Raw genomic sequence first — 25,588 nt, forward strand, 5'->3', positions numbered from 1 at the left:
CTGATTGGAGGTTCTAGGAACTAGCAAAATATAAAAAAGAAATGAAAAATAAAAAGTTCCCTCTGACCATTAATTGGCACTCTCCCAAAATACCCCTGAATAGCAAAAGCACAACTTCCTTTGCTCCTGAGTATGACTGTAAACTGCATCTGACTGGAGGGCCTGGTGACAAAGCGGTATAGCTACTCATGGTAGGGTAACTCCTATAAAATACCACAGTGTTGCAGTCTCCAGAATAAGGCAAGTATAGGCTCCTCAAAAGGAGCCCCCACTGCCTTGTGGATACTCCTTGGTTACAGAAACGCTAAGGGACATCTCCGTGACCGAAACACACTCTTACTAAGGTGTTAAGCAGTCAGTAGCAGTTCTTATCTGTTGCACTCTGGCAGAAGCTACAACCATTGAGGCATGGAACATCTGGACTCAGTCTGGCCTTTGAATTCTGTATCAGTGCTGTAAAGGTAGGTTCTGGGCAGCCTCCACTCCTCCATACTCTTGCCTAGGTGTACATGTTAAAGGTCTTGGTGTGATGGCCATAGGACTCTGTAAAAGGCAATTCATCAGGCACCTGACTAGAACTCTTACATGTACCCCATGATCCATAGGATAAATGGTTGCCTACAACTTCTTTTACAGAGGCACTGGGTTTTGCAGCAGAGGTAGAGGAAGTGAGATGCAGAAACAAATTGGAGAGGTGGATTCATTAAGATAAAGAAGATATCTAAAGCTACAACATAAAGAAATCAACCGGGGATAAGGTTTGGAGAAAAAAAAAGGAAAGGATGTGTTCCATGATGGAAAGTAGAAGATAGAAGAAGGTACAACCACCAAGAAAGAAAACAATAAAGAGGTCATACAAGAGAGGTGGTCCAGCTAAGTAATCAACCATGAAAGCCCAGTAAAGCAAGTCAATGAGGTGGCTGTTGTCTCAAAAACAGGCACACACAGTAGGCTGTGTAAACAGGTTAGTAAACCTGCTGATTCACAAACTGGCTTTGCCCTGTGGGAGCTCCTCCACCAGTCCTTTAAATATATACAGCCCTTGCTCAAACAAACAAATGAACCAACAAACCAAAACCTGCAGCCCTTGTCCAAGCAGTGGGAGAAGCACTTTTGCTCTGGTCCCTACCTGGTAGTATCAAGCTTATCTGGGTTCCAGTTTGCCTCCTACCCACAGACCACTTCTTCTCCTAACTTGATTCTCCCTGTTCTCATCTCGATCCCACTTAAAGGGCTAGCCCACCCTGTTACAGATGGAAATAGGATTTATCCAACAGTTGTTTACTAGAAATCTTTATCAGTAAAATTTCAGTGGAATGCGGTGGCAAAAAGCCAAACTGAAAAGGATCCAAGATTTAGCAGCAAAGAATCCCAAACAGTTACATTAGGCAGCACAGTAATTATACTTTGAAATCACTGGAAGCAGAGAGATGTCACGCGAATGGAGTCAGGTTTTTCTAGTGTAAAACAGAGGCAAGTTTGAAAAGAAAAAAGGCAAAAGGATCAGATGAGAGACAAAGATTGTGAATGAGTCAAAGAGGAGGAATAATGGCCTGAGGGAGTCATAAGGTGGGCGAGGAAGAAAAGTCAAAGCAAGTAGAAAATTATTCAAACTGTTTCAGCATGTTCCTTTTCAGCCCAGTCATCCTGAGTTAACATGTGGCAATTCCAGTCAACCCTGCATATAGATTTAGTTACAGAAATCAGGCAGGCAACAAAAATATATTTTTTCTCTACACTCAGGAATAATATTTCTAAATGATTGCACAACTGATCATATCTACATAAAGTAATAAAAGCTTAATCAATATGGTATTTTACACACATCTATGCTACTCCAGCCATTTCCCTTCTTCTGAAAGGAAAGACTTATCTGGGGCCTGGGACTCTAGTGGATATGACCATTGGTGGCAGGGGGGCAAGCAAGGGCTGTGCGAGACAGCCTTAGGTCACCCTGCAGCTGTATGGCCCAGCAGTGCTTGCATACCTCTTGCCTGGCCCATTGTAACTTGCCCACCTTCACCTTGGCTATGGTGGCCAATGCCTCTGGTACAGTGGCTGCTGCTTCCACCACTGCTGCCAGCCTATGCCCCAGGCTGAATCAAGCCCATGAAGAGACCCGTGATCTGGATCCATCCTGGAGTCCAAGGTGAGTTGGACACCGCTGTGTTATAGGAATGTGTTGAAACAAAGCCACATTTTTAGGAAACCTGTGTAAGGTTTTCTTCCAGGTTTTTTACTCTAATAGTGAGGTGTTTAAAGATTTCACTACTCTTTGGATCTGCTTAAAATATTGGTGGTCAGGTCTATGAGAGATGTATTTCTCTAATAGTGACCACATCTATATTCATGCCTCAGAACACGGGAGAAAGTTCTCGCTTTGGACTGCAGCTCAGGTTCGTGTCTTGAAAATTCTCCAAACTTCTCCTGGGATTTTTGCCAGCTTCTCTCCATGTTTTAGCCTTCTAGCAACTCCATTCCCACGAAATACCACACTCCCATGGTCGCAGAAGCTATCAGCTAGTACTTTTTATCTTTTTAAGTTCCTTTCATTCTAACCAGGCATACCAGTAGTGCATTAACCATCCCATGGTGCATCCAGTAGCAAACAGCAGTCAGCTGCCTGGCTTGGCTCCCATTTTTGCTAAATGCTGTCTTCTGAATTTCCAAGTCTGTTAAAGTGTATCTGCAGTTGCTAACAGTGTGCCGCAGCTCATTATAATGTAACCAAATGAAACATGCCACTGAGAAGGGCTTCCAGTAGCACAAGAAATCAGCAAAAAGCTATCCACTGAAGCCAACCATCTTTTGCTTTGCCTCTTTCATCTGCATCAAATCCAAAGTAACTAGGTACAGCAAAGATGTTTTTCACTAGTCTTCTATCTCTACCCCTTAGCAGAGCCTGAGAAATCTGTCCTGTGGGAACTGTAGTGTTGTACTTTTCATCTCACTGCAGGCTGAAGTAACTGAAGAATGAAATATAAGATGTAAGGGCCATGCATATAGAAGGCACAGCTAGTAAACATCATTCTGTTCAAGTGCAGAATTTTTTTTTTTTTTGCTTTATTATGATGTCAGCACCAGTCCTCAGTATATTGCTACTGAAATTGAAAAATTACATTCAGAAGGTCAACAGTAAAGTCTCTGCATAGGTAGCTACCATAAGATGTTTAGCTAGTACAACATGAGGTGCCAACTTCCAAGTGCTCAGACCACTGCACTTGCAATGATACATGCCCCAGCAGAATATTGTGTTCCTGTATGGTTCAGAAGTTGTCACACTAAACAGCTTGACACTGATATAACAGTGCACTGAGACTCATAATAGGCTAAACAACTTACACATACACAGATGTACTCCCTGTACTCTCAGGCATTAGACCAGGTGATATAAGAAACCAACCCTAACTGGCAATAGAGACAAGGGATGACAAAAATCACCTGTTCCATCACTGTTATCTGAAGACCTGAACAAATGGAGGCTTAAGGGGTTTAAAAATTGTAAACTCATTGTACATGGAGCCCACAAGTTCCTGGCAGAGAGTGGGGATACCGAACTAAATCTGTGGGCAGCAACAGAGTGGGCCAACTGCTGGGAAAGATCAGACCTATTCCTAAGGCATTTTATACCAACACCAAATGCATGGGCAACTGGCACCTCCCAAGTCAGGGGAGGACATGAGGGTGCTTCCTGAATCAGGGGGGCTGATCACACAGAATGGGGGGTCCCCCTGTGGCCAATCTCACTAACCCGGGGGGGGGGTCCCTGCAGTCAATCGCACCGACCTGGAAGTGCATGTGGGGCACCCGGAAATGCCAGCAGTGCTTCTCCTAGCACCCCCACTTCCTGGCCAGCACTGCCACCAGCCCCCATGCCTGTCACCTAAGTAGGGAGCACTGGCTGTCAGGGTATGCACCAGTACTCCCAGAGGGTGCACGTGCACCCCAATGCACCCTCTATGTGTTGCCACTGACCAAATGAGTCCCTCATTGGGCACAACCTTGATAGAAAAGCATAGGTCAAACTAAAAATAGTGAGATCTAGATCTGGATGCTTCAAAACAACACTGTAGAAGATAAATGTTTTGGCCACCCCCCTGTGTGAATGTAGTGTCAAGCAAACAGTACAGCACTTAACTGATAGCTACAATTTTTACAGATGCCTGGGTGGGGTAGTTGACATCCACATATTGAAACATAATACAAAACAATGGCTTATGGATTTGGAAGGTGATATCTGACACCATACTGCTATGTATGACAGAGGGAAATACCAGTGCTATTGAACTTGCTAACATACCAGCAAACATAAGCATATATGTTAGTCTGTCCTGCTTATTAACTATCTACAAACACTGAATATAGATACACATAGTTTTGTACAGAATTATCACTGTAGCTTTCCTCCTAAAGATGAAGGGCTTCAGGCTTTAGAAACTTACCAGTGAAGTATGTGAGCTGTCTCACTACTCTCCAACTTTGCAAAATATCTTCTTTCTACTGATTTCTGCTGTAATCAGGAAATTGTATAATGTGCCTTAAGGTTATTTTCTGGCATCATCTCTATCAGCATTAGATCACTAGCCATTATGCTTGTACCATAGAAGTTCCCATAATAGCCCACAGATCAGGAGCTGCAGTGTACAGTACTCCTAGCCCTGCCTCAAACAACTGATGTTCATCAGCAGATCTGAAGAGTTGTTCTTGCATATATATATATCATAATTGACCTTGGTGCTACCTTTCAATATACTATATTACTTATTTGGCATCTCCTCCTTTCAACTGCTGGGTCTACTGCTGTTGTATGTGCTTTCTAAGAGTGTTGGAGAGTTCTTCAGTCCTGTTACGGTATTTGACTGCCTTCAGTAATCTTTCATACACTTCAGTGTATTTTCAGGGCAGCTTATCTGTCACAGACAAAAGAGACTGTGTGCAGTGTGAAAGACAAGGGCCTGGGCCAAGCCCCTGATACAAGAACTCTAAAAGGATAAACTGAATCTAAGTGCCTAAACCTTTTGCAAAATCCAGATTTAAATTTTGAGTTCCTTATTTGGCAACGTTTTGACCTAGAGTTTTGGTTGAAGCACACCTCTAGTGACATAAGACATCTATGGTACAGGAGACATTGTCTATGGTTTACCATTGTGTTGTCCTGTCCAATACTGCTTTCTGTGCCCTTTGGTTAGTCCATTAGTCACTTACTCACAGCTGTTTTCATTTTACCACAAGACTGGCTGTAGTGTGATAAAAATCTTACAAGTTCAAATTCTGATGAGGTTGCAAACTGTGAATTCCCAAAAGAGGACTTAGGTACATGATCTGTAATCAGTCTCTTAAATTTCACGCTTGGCAAACTATGCTTTAGAGGATTCATTGATAGCAGTGGCTGTTGTGTGTTATAGCATCTATTTCCCATTAAGCAGAGTAGTAATCAACCATCCTAGGGTGTTCTTGTCAACCCACTGTACACAAATCCAGGTCTGTCCTGCTGCAGAGTCAGTTGGGTGTTTAATTTATTTCAGTTTATTTATATAATAAAATGGTGTGTGTCCATCATCTTATATATTTAGGCACATTATAGAGATTCAATGAAATCAGACAGTAAATATGCTGCCCACAGTAAACAACTTAAACAGCTCCTTTCTTATGCTACCAGAACTATGAATAACCAGTGATGATCCCTAGTTAAGTATATGCCTAACCAAAAAGGCTCATCTTGCTTCTCTCTCAAAAGGTCAGTAAAGTAAAGCTTTGGGCACCCTTTATTGTACAGGCCATACTATCTATAAACTTCAAGCAAGTACATTTAGAGCCAAGCATGGTTTGCCTTTACCTCAGAGAATAATTTGATTCTAGCCCAGAGCTGTCTAACCAACGACCCACTAGTTACATCCAGACTGCAAGGGGTTAATGTATCACCCCTAGGCTTGCACCCAGTCACCACACTTCAATCCTCTGTGGCACCTACTGATAGGATTGGGTTTCCAGGCTTCTCCTCCCTCAGGAGCTTCTGGCTTCTGTCCTCGCACTTGGGGGCAGGGTGTTGGCAGAGGGAGAGCTCAGTTGCTATGTGGCTGGGGAGAGGTTACACACTCACATTGTGCTCAAGGCCAGGGAACCCAGGCTGCCTATGTGGCCCATGCAGTAGGCGGCGGGGAAGAGGAAGCTGTGCTACTTACACTTCCAGGGAGGGGAACTGGCTGTCTGCTAGGGCTGTGCAAAATTTTGGCAGCCATTTTGTTTTTGAGGTGTTTTGGGCCATTTTGGCACCCGAAACATCGAATCCAAATCAAAACGGGTGGCTCTGAAATATCTCTGAAATGAAATGAGGCATTTCAGAAATGTTTTGGAAAATTTGGTATTTCAGAGCTGGGCTTGCAGAGGAACAGCTGTATGTTGCTGCCCTGCTGCGTGACTCTGCTCCACAGGGAGCAGAGATCTGCTCTGGGGTCTCCCCACTGCTGCTGCCCACCCTGCACTGCCCCAGTGATGCGGAGCAGTGTTGGGTGGGCAGCAGGGGTGAGGAGACCCCCAGCACACATCTCTGCTCCCTGCGGAGCCAGGTCACACAACAGTTCATCCCTGCCGTACGACCTGGCTCTGCAGGAAGCAGGGATCTGTACCAGGGTCTCCTCACCTGCATGGAAGGCAGAGGCCCTCCCCCTTCCCCGAACAAGCCACCCATGGCCCCGTCCTGCTTGCAGCCACCAGCCCCAAGCCCCAAGCCCTGCCTGGCTGGGCAGTAGGGCTGTACCAAGCTTGCAGCTCATTCAAAACAGATTCGGAGGAGATTCGGCCAAAACAAAACAGGACAGTGATCCGAAACGAATCAGTGTCCTCCAAAATGGCCAAATCTGAAACTGAATCAAAACAAAGCTGTTTCAGACAGCCCTACAGTCTGCATGGCAGTGGGGGAGCTGGGGTCTGCAGCCTGCATGGCATGCTGCCCCAAAGTCTGAGGCCTTTCCATCCAGAAGTTGGACAGCTCCTATCCAACCCTTGGGCTAGGGACAGATATTCAAAAAGCCTGAGCCTGAATTGATTCAGTCTTTGCCAGGTTAGTCTAACCAGTTTGTAAGTGGATAGATGTTCACCACATGCCTACAGTGGCTCAAGCCAGAAGCCCAGGGGCATTAGAACAGCCCTCCCTTCCACAGGGAAGCTGAGCTGAGGAGCGGGGACATGCCCAGGCCCAGCCCACCGGCTCCCTGACAGCTGGGAGCAATCTGGACACACAGGGCTGCCCAGCCCCAGAGGGGAACTCTTCCCCCTCCTTCCTCTCCCCCACCACTGTGGGGCCAGGAAGGGGGCCCTGTTTGGTGCTGGGGGATCTCTTCTCCGTCCTCCTCCCCCCCACTGCAGTGGGGTGGGGAGGAGGGCTCTGTGAGGCTGCCTGGCCCCAGAGGACTCTTCCCCCTGCTTCTCCCCCATCGCTGTGGGGCGGAAAGGTGGGGGCTCTATGGGATGCTGCCCAGCCACAGAGGGGGATTCTTCTTCCCACTCCTCCCCCCTCAGAGCAGGGGGAGGCTCTGTTTCATGCTGGGGGAAACTCCTTCCCCTCTTCTTCCTCCCTCCAGAGGGGCAGCTGAAGAGCAGAGTTCAGCTGGGCAGGGTGTGGGTGTGTGATGGAGGTTGGGGGGTGCAGGGACTCCCACACACTCCCCACATGGCATGCAGCCCCCACTACCTGGCAGCAGCAGCAGGCAAGAAGGTCCAGGTGCTCATGCCTGATGCAGGCGTGGCTCAGGCCACCACTGTGCAGGGAGCAGAGCCTGCCTTATCTCTGTGACTCTACTCCCTGAACCTGAGCCTGCCGCAGTGGAAGCCCTGCACTGGAGCCAGCTGCTTCCCCCACTCCCCACTGTGCAGGTCCCACACTCTTCCAGGAGTGGCAGGAACTCTGCCCCCTGTTTCCCTGCAGAGTCCAGTGCTGGGGCTTCCCCATTGCGAGTGCAGAGCTGCAGATGCAACATGGAGCTGTGATAGAGGCAGCCAGTGCTGTGCTGGGGTGAGGAGTGCAGCCTGCCCAGCCACTTCTAGCCCTGCAGCCACTTCTAGCCCCTCCCAGCCCAGAAAGCATGCCAGGATACTGGGGGTGTCTGATTTATCTTAAACCAGCAAGGGGTCTGGGACAGACATTGAATAAACCAGTTTGAGCCAAATCAGTTAAGTCTGATACTACATTCAGCCAGGTTTATCTCAAACCAGTTTCAGTCATTTTGAAACTGGTTTATGTGCACTGAATGTCTGTTCTGTTACAGGTTTAAACCAGTTTCTGATCACTTAAACCAGTTTGTGTGTAATGTCTGTCCCTAGCCCTAGCGACTAGTCACCTGAGTAAGGGGAAAAGATTTGTCCCTCGGAGAATGTCAGTGAAAGCACCTTGCACGATCTAAGCTGGCATATGATTTTTTGAGCCTCATTTCATCAGATAAGTTTATGCATCTCTGATTCAGTTAGTATATAAGGTACACCTCTAGCATGTCTTCTGCCTGACTTCATACTAACATGACTGACTACTTCTCTATAATCTAAGCTGACATAATGATGTATAGAAGTAGAGATTCAGGGCAGAATTTTGTTTCATGTAGTGGATGACCAAAGCAGAGCTTGAGACTAACTCTAAGTTACCCAAAGAACTGTAGGAGGAAATTGTATAAATAAGTAAATATTATCTTTCTGTTGGGCCAGAGAGAGAAAACACTAGCAGCTCTACTACTGCTCTATAGCCATAGGACCAGAGCATTTCTCACAGAAGTGAGAAACTGTGATGAAGCATGTGGATCTATTTTTGAATAACTTCACAGTTCCCAGCATCACATAGCATAATAAAACAAGGTGTAAAATCATGACCACGTGAAGTCCAAGCTTACACTGACCAGAAAAATAAATAATGCTAAAACATCCAGAAAATAAGTGCTCCCACTCTTAGGCTGATTGCACGTGTCTAGAGTTGCTCTTTCCTGGACACTTCATCTGTTTCTTAGATTTTTACAACTGTTACATTGTGATAACTCATAGTCATCCTTAACTCCTGCTTGTCTCACTGCTGTCTTTTAAATCCAAATGTTCCACTATCATGATCTGTGATAGCTTGTATATATCCCACACAGCAGTGGCTTGGAAAGGGTTAGTGCAAGTCCTAATTACTCTTCCATTTGTGAGCCAGCCAGTTAGAAGCAGCTGCTATAAAAGATGATAGCCCAGGCAGAATGAGGGCAGCAGATGGAGAAGTTGGAAGCTGCCCTGGAAAAATGTTCGAAGATGTGAGTTGAGAGAAGCTGTGGAAAGTTAGACTGACAGAAAGGGGAGGTAGGAATTAACAAGAGATTGTAAGGAGCTCAGCATTTGTGCCTGGAACTTGGATGATTGGATGAGTTCTTCTCACCCAGAGAAGGGAGAGGTGATGGCCATGGAGGTAAAGGGACCACGGAATAGTAAGGGAAGAGGTCCAAAGCTGATTATGTGAGCTTGAACCTTATGTTACCCTGAGCCTCAGAACTACAGAGACAGAAAAGGCCCTGGGTGACAGGAAGACTCCTCTGCCAGATCTGCTCACAAGGATGCTGCTGGCAATTGCCATGGATGCTGCTGGATCCTATTCACAGGAACCAACCTTCAGCATGTGTTCCAATGAATATTTAATTATTAATACAGAGTAGAATAGCTCCAGCAGGAAAAGGGAAAAGGCGGACACTAGAGCAGTCCCAAGATGGATGGGTAAGGGTACTCATCTGGGATATGTGGATCTGAGGTTCAAACCTGTGATCTGACTCATCCAGTCTAGGAACTTTAACTTGAGTCTCTCTCATCTCCAGACACAGTCCTGCCCACTATTCTGGCATATTCTTGTCCTTCCTTTCTCATGGAAAAACTCCAGAAGGTTTGGTGTTTCTTCCAATAGAGAACAGGAATAGTTTTTAAATCTCAAAGTTTTGTGGAGTAGTTTCTAGTGACTGTGGATATTAATTCCACTATCAGCTTGGCGTCTAAAAAATGTGGACTACTGCCTTCGGGGTATGTATAAAGTTTCACAGTTCTAAATGTGTCAACTGCTGTTTACCCTGGAGTGTAGGTGATCTTTTAGATTTGCTGGGCCCAGACCACTGGGCAACTTTAAGCTATTCTCAGTATTCTGTTTGGAAGCCAAGTAAAAAGCAAAGATTATTTTTGCAATAGAAAGTCCTTGATAAATGTTAGAGACCCTTTCCTGTATCATTTTGCTAAATTATGCATTTAATTACTTTCACCGATGGCATTTGGGGATGAGTGAAGTTCCAGAGCATTGCATAACTGTGTCCATGTGCAACCCATTTTGATAATATTGGTCAAACTGCATACCTCCAGAAACAATGGTGCAACATTCCTTCTATAGTTAAACATTGGTTTTGTTTTCTTGAAAAAAGGGTTCTAAAAATCATATCACAGGCTAACCATGCAGTGATAAGATCTCTCTCAATCTGCATCCTGTGACTGAGTTACAAATTCTTTCTAATCATATTTCAAGATTAGACCTCTTTGAAAGCATTCCAGTGTTAGAATTCCCAGCAGCATCTCTGAGTATCTAACCCACTAACTGGAGTTGTGAAAGGAATAGGACAAACCATTGATGGCTCTAGAAGCACTGTACATGTGCTTTTTAGACTGGGCAGGTCCAAAATTATTACAACTTTTTCAGAGCTGTTGGTTGTAGCCATGTTGGTCTAAGGACATAGACAGGCAAGGTTCTTTTGGGTAGATGCAGTCTCTTTTATTAGACCAACTAACTAGTTGGAAAAAATGTTCTTTGCAAGCTTTGGGCCAGATGCCCTTCCTCAGGCATAGGGAGACTAGGCTCATATTATGTGTTCTTCATGGCGGAAAATAAGCTAATTTGCAGCAACATGGAAATCTGTGAAAATGTGAGTGAGTGGTAATTTGAGAGACATTGGGTAGAGATAGGAGGGGAAAGGAAGGAAATGTGTGAAGGAATATAGCTGGTCAGCTACAGGCAGGTTACCTGGCATTATCAGATGGCAAGCAGGTTGTAATATGCTATAAATCCAGGGGTGTGCAAAATGTGGCCCAGGGGGCAGATGCAGCCCACCAAGCCATTCTATCCAGCCTGCAGAGACCCTAAAAAATTTAGAAAATTAATATTTATCTGCCCCCAGTTGCCTATCATGCGGCCCTCAATGGCTTGCCAAAATTCAATAAGCAGCCCTAGGCCCAAAATAATTGCCCGCCTGTAACAGGGGGCCTTCTCGGGGCCGATTTAACTGTGGCCTGCCCACCTGTTTCTGGACTAACTGCCCTCCTTCTTGTCTGCCACGCCTTGTTGGAATTAATTAATAGATGTTAATAAGCAGGAAGCTGCCCATTTCCTGCCCCAATTCCAGGGGATGCTATCTGCAGCTCCATTCCTCCCCTACACCGCAGCCCAAGCCTCGCAGATGGCATCTAGATGTTATCATCATCACCGGCCCCCACACTGGGCCCTAGAATCATCCTAATTGAACCCTGCCTGGATTCCTCTCCTCAGGTGGTCTCATCTGCCTTCATGCTAGGCAGCATAGCTCCCTGAACCACTTCCTCTTCGGGTGTCGTCCCCCCAGGACCTTTGGCTCACTAGCCCTGGCCCACCTCCAGGCCAGTTGGAACCCCAGGCATGCAGCTCTTGGGCATTCCTCACAGTGGACCCCCTGGCCCTTTGACCTTTCTGGTCCTGGCCCCAGCATTGACCAGTTATGGGATGTCCAGACAGGTGCAAGTCTATGGCCTTTTCTCTCTCTCCAGGGGTCCACCCTCTAGACCCTACAATGGGGTAACACATCGGGTTGGGAGGACTAGGGGTTAAGGCACCCCGACCCACCTTTTACCAGGGTGGTAACTGGTCTGGCATTTAGTGGGGGCTCCTGTGCCACTGGGAGCCCCACCAGGACACCCACTCCTGGCAGGGTGCAGTTTTAGGTTGTACCCAGGACCAGGAGCCTCCTGGCCATCCCCTACAGCTCCTCTCTTACCTCCAGATGATACCAGCTGCCCTCCAGCCAGGCAATGTTGTTGCCTGGCCTGCAGCAGCAGAACTGCCCTGTTTATATGGGCAGCCCTAGGTTCAAAATGGCTGTGCTCATCAGGTGCCTGACAGCTAATAGCTCCTGGTCCTTACAGTGGCAGGCACAAACAGTGCCCTGCCACACCACCCCTGCATAAATCCAATGTCTATATTTAGTGCATGATTTTTTGTATCCAGTAGATTTATGAAGTGAAGTTCATAAGCTCATCTATACAGGGGTGTAGGCTGTAGCCATGCTGGTCTAAGGACATAAGCAGACAAGGTTCTTTGGGTGAATCTGATGTCTTTTATTAGAACAACTTAAAAAGTTGGAAAACAATTATTAAGCAAGCTTTCAGGTTCAAAAACCCTTCGTCAAGCTAAGGAAGTTTCAGCAGTTGGTGTGTGCTCTTCCTGGATAGAATGAAAACTAAAGAAGCCAGAGGCTGGGCTGGGCTGCATACAAGACAGATAGTGAAAATGTAGATTGAGGAGTCAATGGGTGAGAGACAGGTTGGGGGGGAGAGAGAGAAGGGGGATGAATAGTGGAGAAATACCTGGGGAGTCAGATGTTAGGCAGGTTATAATGTGTCATAAATCCAATGTCTATATTTAGTCCATGATTTTTAGTATCCAGGAGGCTGATGAAGTGGAGTTCATAGGCTCGTTTCTGGGAAGTGTTTTGTAAGTTTCCTTTGAGGATCAGGACTGAGAGATTGGAGAGAGAGTGGTTTTCTTGTGAACAATGTGCCCCCACAGGTAATTGGGTATTCCTGTCTTGGATAGATTTCCAGTGTGCATTCATTCTGGTGCACAGTTGTTGTTTGGTCTCTCCTATGTATTTTCCATCAGGGCATTTGGTACATTGGATGAGATATATAACATTTCTGGAGGTGCAGGTATAAAATCCAGGAATCTTGATGGTTCTATTGTGGGATACATTTATTGTGAGAGTGGTAGAGATGTGTCCACAGGTTTTACATTTCTTGTCCTGACATGATCTGGATCCATTTGGTGTGGTTTGGGCCATATCTATAAACTGTATCTGGTGCTGAACACAACAGCCCATCTTGTGTTCATTGCCAGGAGTATATAACTGCAGTGCTCCACAATTAGCATGGGCTTCCAATAGCTTTCTAGGTGAAATTCAAGGTACTGGTTTTCATTTCATATAAGATATAAAATGGTTTGGGGCCTGTAAACATAAGGGACCACTTTTTCTCTTAAACCCCATCGTGATCCGTAAGGTCAGCCAAGAGCAACTCCTTCAAGTATCACCAATGTACTGAGTCCACTTGACAAAAACACGTGGGCACTTACTCTTGGCAGTCACTCCTCAGCTCTAGAACTCCTGCCCTTTTGAGACCCACCAGAGCCTAAGCCTGGATCTCTTTCAGAAGCACTTCCTATTCAGGCAGACATTTAGCAAAGCTAATCTGAAATATTGTTTATGGGGTTTCTGTTTTATATTGATATTCTGGTTGCCTTTTAATTTTTTTGTTCTCTTGCTCATTCTCCTATTTTATAAATTATTTTGTTCTTCTGTTACATATATAATATTGAACTTTGTTATTATATTCATTCTTCCAATTGATGATCACAAAACATTTCACATGCTTAAACCTAAGTAGTAATTAAGAGTAATATCAGCCTGGGTGTAGCTCTAAACATTGCTAAATGCTAAACATTGATACTCCAGGCCTTCATCCAGAACAGGACTGTATCCAATATCTGTGTCCAATATCAGGAGCTATACGGTCCCACTAGAAGGGATGCCTTACTGGACTTGGTGTTGGCTATGAGGCAAAACCTGGTAGGGGAGCTGCAGATTCATGGTCACCTTGGGGACAGTGACCACCAATTAATCAAATTCACCATACAGCATAGAGTGGGTAAGATAACTGGTAGGGTGGAAGTGCTTTACTTTAGGAAGGCTAACTTCAGTGTGCTCAATGACACATTGCAGGATAGGAATATTGGTGAGATGGAAGTCCAGGAAGGGTGGTCGTTCCTAAAGGAAGCAATCCTTCAGGCATAGAGGAAAATAATCCCAGTGTGAGGGAAAGGGGTGAAAAGGGCCAAAAAATTTCCTTGACTAAACAGAGAAATTCAGGGGAGCCTAAAGGCAAAAAAAGGAGGCATATAGGTGGTGGAAGCAGGGGGAAGCTACCAAGGAGGGGTATACCTACTTGGCTCGCACTTGCAAGGAGGCAGTTAGAAAAGCCAAAGCAACTACAGAGTTGAGGCTGGTGACACAAATTAAAGACAACAAAAAGTATTTTTTTAGGTATGAAGGAAGTAGAAGGAAGTCACAGGGCAGCATAGAACCCTACTGAACAAGAAGGATCAATTAGTGACAGACAGGGGGGCCAAGGCTGAGCTCTTCAATGAGTTTTTTGCCTCAGTGTTTCTGAACAAGGGTCAAGATAAGTCTCCTTAGATGGGCATCAGAGGGACACCAGCCTACCAACTGTCGAAGCTGACTTGGTGCAGAGTCACTTGGATGGACTGGAAGTTTTTAAGTCAGCAGGCCTGGATGAGCTGCATCCAAGAGTACTGAAGGAATTGACCGGTGTCATAGCAGAACCACTGGCACGGCTGTTTGAGCACTCATGGCACACGGGTCAGGTCCCAGAGGACTGGAAAAGGGCCATTGTGGTCCCTATTTTCAAGAAGGGGAGGAAGGAGGATCTGAGTATTATAGGCCAGTCAGTCTCACCTCCATCCTTGGAAAGGTCTTTGAAAAGATTATTAAGGATCATATTTGTGGGAGTCCAGCGGGAAAAATAATGCAGCAGGGAAACCAGCATGGATTCGTAGCAGGTAGATCATGTCTGACTAATCTGGTTTCATTTTATGACCAGGTCACAAAACACTTAGACACAGGAGTAGAGGTTGATGTCATTTGCTTGGATTTTAGGAAGGCCTTTGATACAGAATCTCATCCCATTCTCATAAATAAGAGGCTGTGACTTAGATGTTTACACAGTCCAGTGGATGGCAAATTGGCTTGGGGGTTGCACCTAGAGAGTGGTAGTAGATGGGTCGGTATCAGCTTGAAAGGATATGGGTAGTAGGGTCCTGCAAGGCTCATTCCTTTTCTTCAATGCCTTCACCAGTGACTTAGATGTGGGTGTGAAGTGTACGCTGTCCAAGTTTGCAAATTGCAAATTGTAGTGAAGTGAACACTCCGGAGGTTAAGGAATGATTTCAGGCAGACCTGGACAGGTTGAAAAAGTGGGCAGAACACAATAGGACACAGTACAACAAGGACAAATGCAAAGTGCTGCACTTAGGGTGTAAAAATATTCAGCACACCTACTGGCTAGGAAATGACCCTCTCAGCAACACAGAAGTGAAAAGGGATCTTGGAGTCATAGTGGACTCCAAGATGAATGTGAGTCAGTGTGACGAAATCATCAGCAAAAATGCATCAGCAGATGCATGACAAATAGAACCAAGGAAGTGATATTTCTCCTCTATGCGGCAATGGTCAGACCACACTGGAGTACTGCATCCAGGTTTGGGCACTGAACTTTAAGAAGGATGTGGATAGCCTCAAGAGGGTCCAGAGGAGGGCCACTTGTATAGTTAAGGGTTTACAGGTGAAGCCCTATGGGGAGAGACTGAGGGACCTGGACCTCTTCAGGCTCGGCAAGAGAAGGCTGAGAGGTGATCTTGTGGCCACCTACAAATTCATTTAGGGAGATGAAGCAAGGGATTGGAGATACTCTGTTCACCAGAGTGCCTCTTGGGGTAACAAGGAACATTGGTCACAAACTGAGAGCAGGTTTAGGCTAGACAGACATCAGAAAAAGCTTCTTCATGGTAAGGGTGGCCAAAATTTGGAATGGGCTTCCGAGGGAGATGGTGCTCTCCCCTACCTTTGGGGTCTTTACAAGAAGGCTAGATAGGCATCTGGCTGGGGTCATCTGACCCTAGCACTGTTTCCTGCCCAGGCAGGGTGTCGGACTTGATCTGTTGAGGTCCCTTCTGACTCTAGCACCTATGAATCTGTGAATCTATGAATCTCTATCCCTCTACGCTAGCTAAATTGGGACCCGAAAACAGTAAAACAGCTGCTTTATTTTTTAGGTTTTATCATCTTTGAGTTCTGAAACTGAGAACCTTTTCACCTGTGAGTCCAGATACAATGTTTCAAGTTTTTCGTAAAGAGTAACAGGAGCATTTCAGCACTTAAGGGTGCTGACAGACATGCAGCTTGCCACTGTAACTCATGGTGCTTCACAGAAAGTGCCATGAGTGACAGTGACCCTCTCCCCCATCCAACACAAGTTCACCATTGGTCGGGGGGAGACACCTTGAAGACAATCCAAGAGAGGTTGTGTGCCTGCAGCCTCTCTTCCCTAGCCACCCCTCTCCCTCAGGTCCAGTGCTGTCTGCAGGATGGGAAACGGAGAAAGGGGAGGAGCTCTGGTCCGGGACTTGCCCAGATTGTGCTGGAGTGGGGGGGGTTGGAGCCTCCCATCTAACCTAGGAGGTGCACAGCCCCACCAGGGGGGACGCCTTGTTGGACCTAGTGCTGGCCACGGGTGATGACCTGGTGAGAGGGCTGTGGGTGCTCGACCACCTGGGCGACAGCGATCATCGCCTGCTGGAATTCACCATCCAGCGCAAGGTGGCAAAAGCAAGCAGTAAGGCAGTGGCCCTAGATTTTAAGAGGGCAAACTTCAACGAGCTAAGGAGGATAGTTGGAGAAGCACTGAGATCCCAGAGGGGAGGGGAGCTAGGTGTCCAAGGTGAGTGGTCGCTCCTTAAGGAGATGATCCTCCAAGCCCAAAGGAAGGATCAAAGGGAGCAGGAGAGCACACAAGCCTCCATGGCTCACCAAAAACATCCGGGAATGTCTCCTTGCTAAAAAGGAGGCTTACACCCAATGGAAAGAAGGGGTCATCACCAGGGAGGACTATTCTGCAGTTGCTCGGGGATGCAGGGGGGTAGTTAGGAAGGCCAAGGTGGAGATGGAACTGGGACTAGCTTCCCAGATTAAGGACAATAAGAAGTCCTTTTTTAAATACATAGGAGGTAAAAAGAAGGTCCCAGGTAATGTGGGGCCCTTGCAGGATGCGTTGGGAAACTTGGTCGTCACACCAGACAACAAAGTTAACATGTTTAACAATTTCTTTGCCTCCGTCTTCCTAAGTAGGGACCAGGACAGCCACCTCCCTGCTGGGACCCCCTCGGGCCCCGGGGGAGGCACACCTAGGCCAAGGGTTAGCAAGGATTTAGTTAGGGAGCTTCTGGAGGGGCTGGACGTTTTCAAGTCAGCCGGTCCGGATGATCTCCACCCTAGAGTTCTAAAGGAACTGGCCCAGATCATTGCAAGTCCCCTGGCACGGCTTTACGAGCACTCATGGTGCTCTGGAGAGGTACCGGAGGACTGGAAGAGGGCCAACGTGGTTCCCATCTTCAAAAAAGGGAGGAGGGATGACCCAGGAAACTATAGGCCAGTTAGTCTCACCTCGATCCTAGGCAAGCTGTTCGAGAAAATTATTTTGGCACACATCCAGGAGGGGCCAGCAGGGGACTGCATGCTTAGGGACAACCAGCATGGGTTCATCAGTGGCAGGTCCTGTCAGACCAACCTGGTGGCCTTTTACGATCAGATCACCAGATCATTAGATGTAGGGGTAGCAGTGGATATAGTCTTCCGGAAGGCCTTCGACACTGTCTCTCACCCCGTTCTCATTAAGAAACTGAGGGGCTGTGGTGTAGACACCCACACAGTCAAATGGGTCGCCAACTGGCTGGAGGGCCGCACCCAGAGAGTGGTAGTGGATGGGTCCTTCTCAACCTGGAAGGACGTGGGCAGTGGGGTTCCGCAGGGCTCGGTCCTTGGGCCCGCACTGTTCAACATCTTCATCAGTGACTTGGATGAGGGGGTAAAAAGCACCCTGTTCAAATTTGCTGATGACACTAAGATGTGGGGGGACGTGGGCACACTAGAAGGAAGCAACAGGCTACAATCAGACCTAGACAGGCTACAAGGGTGGGCGGATGAGAATAGGATGGGTTTCAACACAGACAAGTGCAAGGTGATGCACCTGGGGAGGAACAACCGGCACCATACCCTCAGGTTAGGGAACTCCCTTCTTGTCAGCATGGAGGCGGAAAAGGATCTTGGAGTCATAATTGACTCCAAGATGAACATGGGCCGGCAGTGTGGGGAGGCAGTTAGGAAGGCCAACCGCACCTTGGCATGCATCCACAGATGCATTTCAAGCACGTCAGAAGAGGTGATCCTCCCCCTCTATGCGGCACTGGTCAGGCCGCAGTTGGAATACTGTGTCCAGTTCTGGGCGCCGCACTTCAAGAGGGATGTGGACAGTATCATGAGGGTCCAGAGGAGGGCCACTCGCATGATCAGGGGACAACAGGGCAGGCCCTATGAGGAGAGGCTACGGGACCTGAACCTGTTCAGCCTCCAAAAGAGAAGGCTGAGGGGGGATCTTGTGGCCTGTTATAAACTAGTCAGAGGGGACCAGCAGGCACTGGGGGAGTCACTGTTCCCCTGAGCACCACCAGGAGTGACCAGGAATAACGATCACAAGCTGGCAGAGGGTAGGTTTAGGCTAGACGTCAGGAGGCGCTATTTCACAGTCAGGGCAGCTAGGGCCTAGAACCAACTTCCAAGGGATGTGGTACTGGCTCCTACCCTGGGGTGTTTTAAGAGGAGGTTAGATGAACACCTTGCTGGGGTCATTTGACCCCAGTAGTCTTTCCTGCCATGCCAGGGGGTCGGATTAGATGATCTGTTCAGGTCCCTTCCGACCCTAGAAACTATGAAACTATGAAAGTCATCCCCCACACTACCACCTGTGGGGATGGCAGGTATGAAGAGAACTGCTTTCTTCACCCTCACCAGCCCCAATAGTGTCATTGCTGCTGTCAGAGCACCAGCTATTCCAGGGCTGTTGCAGCAGTGATACAAATTGCATAACAGTAATTCTCTCCTTCACTTGTCTCCTGTTCACTTTGCCAATCAGCTGATTGGTGAAGCTAGCCAGCAGCAAAACTTCAGCAGCAAGAATTGCTGCCACTGCTTTAAGAGACCCAGAAAGAGCTAGGGCTCTTGAAGCAGCACTAAGGTCCCAGCGGGGCTCCCTGACAGCTCATTTCTGAGTGGGTTATCAGCCAGTCTCCTTCCCTCTCTCCTAAGAAGCTCTCCTTTGAAAGATGTGCTGTTTTGTGGCATTTTTGCCATTTTTGGTAGAGCTACAAGGGCATATTTCATGCTACAAATGGAATGCCTGCCCATGACCATTGTTGTAGATTGTTAATATATAACTATACAACACCTTGTACAGTCTGTCTAGGCAAAAGTGCGGTAATCCTCCAAACTTGTTAAACTGCAGGCATGACAGCTCTCAGTGTAACATGTAGCTGTATGAGCTGGGGGAGAGGGGGTGCTCAGATTTGGATATGCAAACTGTTCTTTTCCTTTACTTAACCAGACAAATGATATTGCAAACCAGTTCATTTGAAGATGTATTAAGTTGAGGTACTTGATGGTGTGTATTTTAGAATTCTTTCTATAATTGCTTGCAACTTCTATGACTTGATGGCCATGCTTGATTTCTTTATGCAGACAGCTTTGGATTTTTTTCAGCTTAACTGTAATATGTACATCTACCTTGCGTAGGTGCATGTCTTCCACTTTTACTAAGGATGTTAGTCTCTGAGTCATTATTCTTGTTTACTGCTTCATTGTTGTTTGTGCCCAAGACTAGCATCTAAGTTTATCTGCAAATGAGTCAGGTCTCTAAGTTAATAGTAGGTGGTGTTGTCTCGTAAGCATTACTCAATAATGTAGTTTCATTTTGATCAAATGTGTAAGAATTCAGAAACTATGCATTTTCATTTCTTTTAGACATTCTGGCCACATCCACATGAGCTAGCACGTGTTTGCTGTGGTATCTCAAAGCAGGCTGAGATGCCCCAGAAGACATGCCATGAACTAAAAAATGTTCCCTATGCTGCATATTTGCAATGTGAACTCTAAGTTTGATACCAGGAAATTCCAGTATCAAAATAAAAGAAAACATGCTGGAAAAAAGTGACATGGTATGTGCTCCTGGAGCATGCCCAGAAGCAACTGGAGGCTGGGTCCTCCAAAGAGATGCTCTAATACCCAGCCAGAGGGTCTCTATGCCTGCCACGTACCCCTGCTGCTCCAGCAGTGCATGGCTGGGAGCAGTGGCTTACAGCTGGCTGGGTCCCAGACTCTGTCCTGGGTTGCTCCAGAGCCTGCCTTGCAGCCAGGTTCTTCCGTGGGCCCAGGCACAGCAACAGGACCAAGCAGGCTGCTTTGCAGCCATGCACAGGGGCCAACTGTGCCTATGTTCTAGAGGCAGAGGCACCCCATTCTCAGCTCCAGGCCAGCAGCAGAGTCAGGATGATGCTGGAGGCTGTGGCAGGAGCCACGGGCAATCCTGGTAAGCAGAGACGTAGGTTTTCTTTTTCCTGTGGGAAAACACAAATTTTCCCTTTTAAAAGGAAAACCATGGGTTTCCCCAGTTACAAACAGCTCTCTGCAGGCTGGAAGAGTTACAGCCTGCAAGACCTACTTGCAAGCAGGTGGGAAACTAAGTCAGGGGCAGCCATGTTGCCCACCCAGCCTGATGGCGTGTGTGTGGATGGGTGGGGTCCATGGCTGTATGTGTGGGGGGGACTGTGTGGGAAGGGTGACCCCCACATGGCTCACAGCTTCCACTGCCAGCAGCAGCAATGAGCAGCAGGCCCTTGGGGTGTTCATAGCCCACTGCAGGCAGAGCCCCCCAGTGGTGCATGGTGCCACCCAAATACCAGGGGCACCATGCATGGTGCTTGCAACCAGCCCAGCCTGCTAATGCATGCCTTCAGACAGAACCAGGTCAGTTCCTGCCACCACCCTGGGCTCCCAGCACTTCAAGGCCTGGCTGACTCCTGCCTCCATGGGCCCACCACATGGGGGCAGGAGCCGGCTTGGCCTAATTGTGCACAGCTTCTGTATGCAGTGCCAGGAGCCCCACATGGAGGCAGATACCAGCCTAGTCCTGTCCAAAGGCATGTGCCAGTGGGCCAGGCTGGCTCCATGAACGAGGTGTAGTTCCCACAACTCACTCACATAGCATCATGTGCCACCAACCACAAATCCCCCCATTAACTCTCCCACAATCCACCCACAAACCCTACACCCCCCACAAACTCCACACCCACTAACCACACCCACCCACAAACTGTTCAGTCCCTGTGTGGGTCTGGCAGGCACACAGCCATGGAGCCACAGGTCCAAGGGTGTGGATGCTGTTGCAGGTGGCAGCAGGTCACAGCCAAGTAGCCCCCACTGCCAGACTGCTGCAGTGGGTACAGGATGCAGGGGCCATTCTAGGTTAGGGCTGCTTCAGGAGTCCAGCTAACACATAGGGCTAGTGTCCCCAGATACCATCCAAATGGACCTCAGAAGCTCCTCTCTGCTTCAAATATCATGGGCCCTAAGGCCCACCTGGCTAACGAGTAGCCCCTTTTGTATGGGGGCTAATGGGTGAATGTTACAACAAAATACTTGAGACAACTAATGAAAAGAATAGGATAGGGGTGTTGTGTGGGTCAAAGGATCAAAACATGAAAATAAGTGCAACTGAGGGGGAGACTGAGCAGAACTCTCTGGGCCAAACCCACTGGTCCTCAAAGGCCTCCAAGGAGCCAGTGGATGCCACACACTGGTGCTCTGCCTGGAAACGTGCACAGACAAGTGAAAGGAAAGTGGCCCCACAGACTCTGGGCTCCTTCCTTGTCAAGTACAGGACCCACTTGGCCAGGGCCAGGAGGAGGTTGTCATGGTCCCCTGACTTAGTAGGGCCATGGATGGAGTGACCAAAACCAAAAAGGTGTGGGGTTGAAATTCAACCAGAACCTCAAGAAGAAGTTCTGGAGGTGGAGGGGCTGCAGCCTGGTGAATTCAAAGGTCCTCAGAAATTCCTGAGGGCAGGTAGCCCTAAGCTGCTTGCTAGGGCAGCTTTTTATATTGCTGGGGCAAACACAGGTGCTGGCTTCACCCTGTAGCTCCCCCTGGCTGAAGATCCTAGAGGAGCTGGGCAGGGTCAGTTTGCCCCAATTAGCATGATTTGCCACACACCAAAATGCATGTTCAGGCACATGTGCTAAGGCACGAATCTCCGGCACAATTTTGTGCCACTGCTGCTTTGCTGCTGCAAGCACAAATGCCCACAAGGGTGGACATGCCTACTGTGTTTTTTCAAAAGTGACCGAGCTTTCCATTATCTTTCTAGCCTTGATTTGTTACTTGCAAGTGCTGATATTTTGAAACACCGACAAGCTAAGATGCAGGTCCTGCCCATTGCCATGCTTAGTATGGCCAGTCTGATTGCCAGTACTCTTTATTCAGCCTCACAACCACTTAATTCATCACAAGGACAGAAACTACTTTGGCCTCCATGGATACTTCCATTCATTTACATCACTGCAGGGGATGAAATGTTGCTCACAGCCAGTGACAACCATCTGTCCCAGGTGGTTTGGGCATTCACAGAAATCAGGCTGACCTATTTTATTTGGAAGGATGTGACTGCTCGGCCTCGAACATCCAGTCACATGCAGCCTTGGTCTGAGTGACCGGTGGTATTTGCCCCACGGTCTCCGGTAGGCTATCGAGTAGCTGTTTACTCCCAGAGTGGCTACCCCCAATCTCACCTACCACAACTTTGAAAGTTACCCCAGTGGGGGGGTGACTACTCGGGGTGCCTCTGCGGCATGGGGTCCATCCGGCAGTCTTCTGTGGGGCTCTACCTCCCTTACACCCCGGCCTTACACCACACCTCAGTGGGTCACTGAGTCTTCCTGGTTACACTCCCGCGCTTGTTGCACTTCTAGTTACAGCAGCCTTATTACCCCTGTCCTGTCTGGGGCACTGGTTCCCAGAGGCTAATTCACTTAGTTAGCCTAGGGTTGCCTGTGATCAGTAATCCAGGCCTCAATACCAATTTCCTCCAGGGTATGACGCCTGACTTGCACCCCTAAACAAAGATGGAGCCCAAAAGTGCTCTGCTGCTGCTACCTCAGCCATGTCACCTAGCCCTACCCCTCAACCCCTCCAAATGGGGGAAACCCAAAGGAAAACACAAAGCAGCACTCCACTATGTTGTGAGGGGCCCAGACAGTCCCCTCCGTGGCCCCTACGCCAGGGTGCTGGGCACCTTACTCTCTAAGACCTGTCAAGGAGTTGATCCCTACATGGGGCCAGGCTAACCTGTGGCCTCTCACCCAGGTCATCTCTCCCACTTTATCCAGCTCTCTACAGGATGTGACCCCACTCTTCTCTTTCATCAGGGACGTCACTGCTTAGGTGCCTCGTAGCCCCTCCGTGCATGCCTGTTTGCTCCTTACATCCAGGGGTGGCACCCCACTTCTGGTTGCCTCTCTTCACAGCCCTTCATGCTGCTCCCACCTGGTGCCTCTCGAAGGGGAAGTCTCCTCCACCTCTCAAGTGTCCCCAATGCTCCCACCTGTTATGGTGTAGAGTGTCTCATCTGACTCTCTGCTCCCTCCACTGCTGCTGCCTTTGCCAGTGACAGGAGCCTCTCCCGGCTCTTTGTCTGGTCTGACAAGCCGTCCTCTGTTGCTGTTGCCATGGCCGGCATCAGGAGCCTCATCTAGCTCTTTATCTGACCCGATGAGCTGTCCTCCTCTCTCCCTGAGAGACTCCGGAGAGGCACCCTGTGCTGGTGCCTTTCTTGGGTCTGCTCTCTCTCTCTCCTTCTCTGCCTTCACCGGTGGTTTGTTTTATTCCTGCCGGCTGGTGACTGCCGATAACATCACCAGCTGGCTCCAGCTGTGTGAAGGCACGGCTCACGATCTGCGTGGGTTTCCTTCCTTGTTCCATCTGTGCTGTGGTTCCTGCTGCAGGTAAGTGGTTTCTTTGTTTTATTTTAACGTTTATTTTCTTTTCCTCATGAGGTTCTTGTTCCCAGGGGTCCCCCTTTATAGTTTGGGGTCCTTTCTCCCTCTCTCCCCTGGGACAAAGGGTTATTGCTTTTTTGTTCTGTCTGAAATAGTTGTCATGAGGTTGAGAAGATTTATATAAGGCATGTCCACACATTGCCCTACGTTGCTGTAGTGACACACTATGTCACCTTATGATGTGCTATGGTGATGTATCAATCACTGAAGTCTACACGTGATTTGCAGCTACTTTGCTATAGCAGCACGCTTGTCTGTTTTAGCTCACCACTACGGCAAAATAGCAGTGAAAACTAACTATGCACCATGTGCAGAGCACAGTATGAGCAGTTACTGCACTTCCTTTTGGAAGTACTAAAGCACAGCACAGTAACAACCTCGCCATTGGGTGACATAAACGCACCCATAGTGTAGGTTTACTATGCATATCCCAGAATTCCTGTTCTTTTTATTGGTTTATATTATTCCCTTAAAAATAATAATGAACTGCTTATAAGAATCAATAATGGTTTTGTAAATAGAGGTGAAGGAGCAGAATAAAGGTGACTTACCTCCTATCATCCTATATATTAACCACATAAAATCATTACCATTAAAATTTACTGCATTTGTTCAACCTGCCCAAATCTGAATGCAGTCATATAACACCTCCGTAGACCTGTGCGGAATATATATATAAATGTATATGTTTCGGCTGGCTGGACAAAATGAAAAAATAAAATAAAATTGAATTTGAAACGAAAATTTTCTTAGTGACATGACCATTCCTCCCCCCCACCAAAAAAATTCATTTTGGGTCAGTCACATCATTTCAGTCAATTCAAAAATCCAACAATTAATTAAATATTAATTAAATTTTGACATGAAATATACAAGCTAAATGCTTCACTTCATGTCAAAACCCAGGTAGCACCCAGGTGGATGGCACATGCAATTTTTACTTATTTTGGTGTCCCCATGCTCTGGGACGTTTAAAACCACATGCACCACTGAGCTGGGCATCACACATGGCTTTTACTCATCATGAAACATGGAGACCCTGGGATTAAGCTGCAGCAGTCCAATCTCAGTGCTCCAGGACCTCCATACCCAGCTGTGTTTTGACAATCAGATGATCGTTGGCTGGGGCCAGAGCTCACATTGGGGCTGGATCCCTGTTCAGTCCCTGACCCCAGCTGACAATCAGCTCACTGTGGGCATCTGCATTCAACTTGCTAGTGCTGGGCTCATGATCACAGTCTCCCCCTCCACTGGCGAGTAAAGCATGATTTGGGGTCTAATCCTTGGTCCCGTATACATATGGTAGGGTGTGCAATTTTGGGGATCATGGATCAGATCCCATCACACCTTTATGTGAACATCTGTCAGTGACCTGTTCATGTTAAAGAGAGTTCATCTGTTCCCGTCTTCTTGCTTTCTAGCCACTTCCAAATGCTTCTTCATAATTCTGTAGCCACTCCTTAGGTGGACTGGATTAGTACAGGCCAGTAAATGGCACCAGATATAGCTTCATTGCTTGAACAGGAAAGAATAACATCTTTAATATTGGGGGTCAGCAACAGTTTTGGCTAG

The 25,588-nt window shown here is 47.5% G+C and overlaps 1 protein-coding gene across 3 annotated transcripts in view; it reads left to right on the top strand.

Moving 5' to 3' along the window:
• KCNQ5 (potassium voltage-gated channel subfamily Q member 5) overlaps positions 1-25,588 on the top strand; it is a 622,372-nt gene that overhangs the window by 484,933 nt on the left and 111,851 nt on the right. The gene's annotated exons all lie outside the window — the stretch shown is intronic.

Source organism: Crocodylus siamensis, chromosome 1 (genome assembly GCF_052110815.1).
Source record: "Crocodylus siamensis isolate JL-2025a chromosome 1, ASM5211081v1, whole genome shotgun sequence".
NCBI lineage: Eukaryota > Metazoa > Chordata > Crocodylia > Crocodylidae > Crocodylus > Crocodylus siamensis.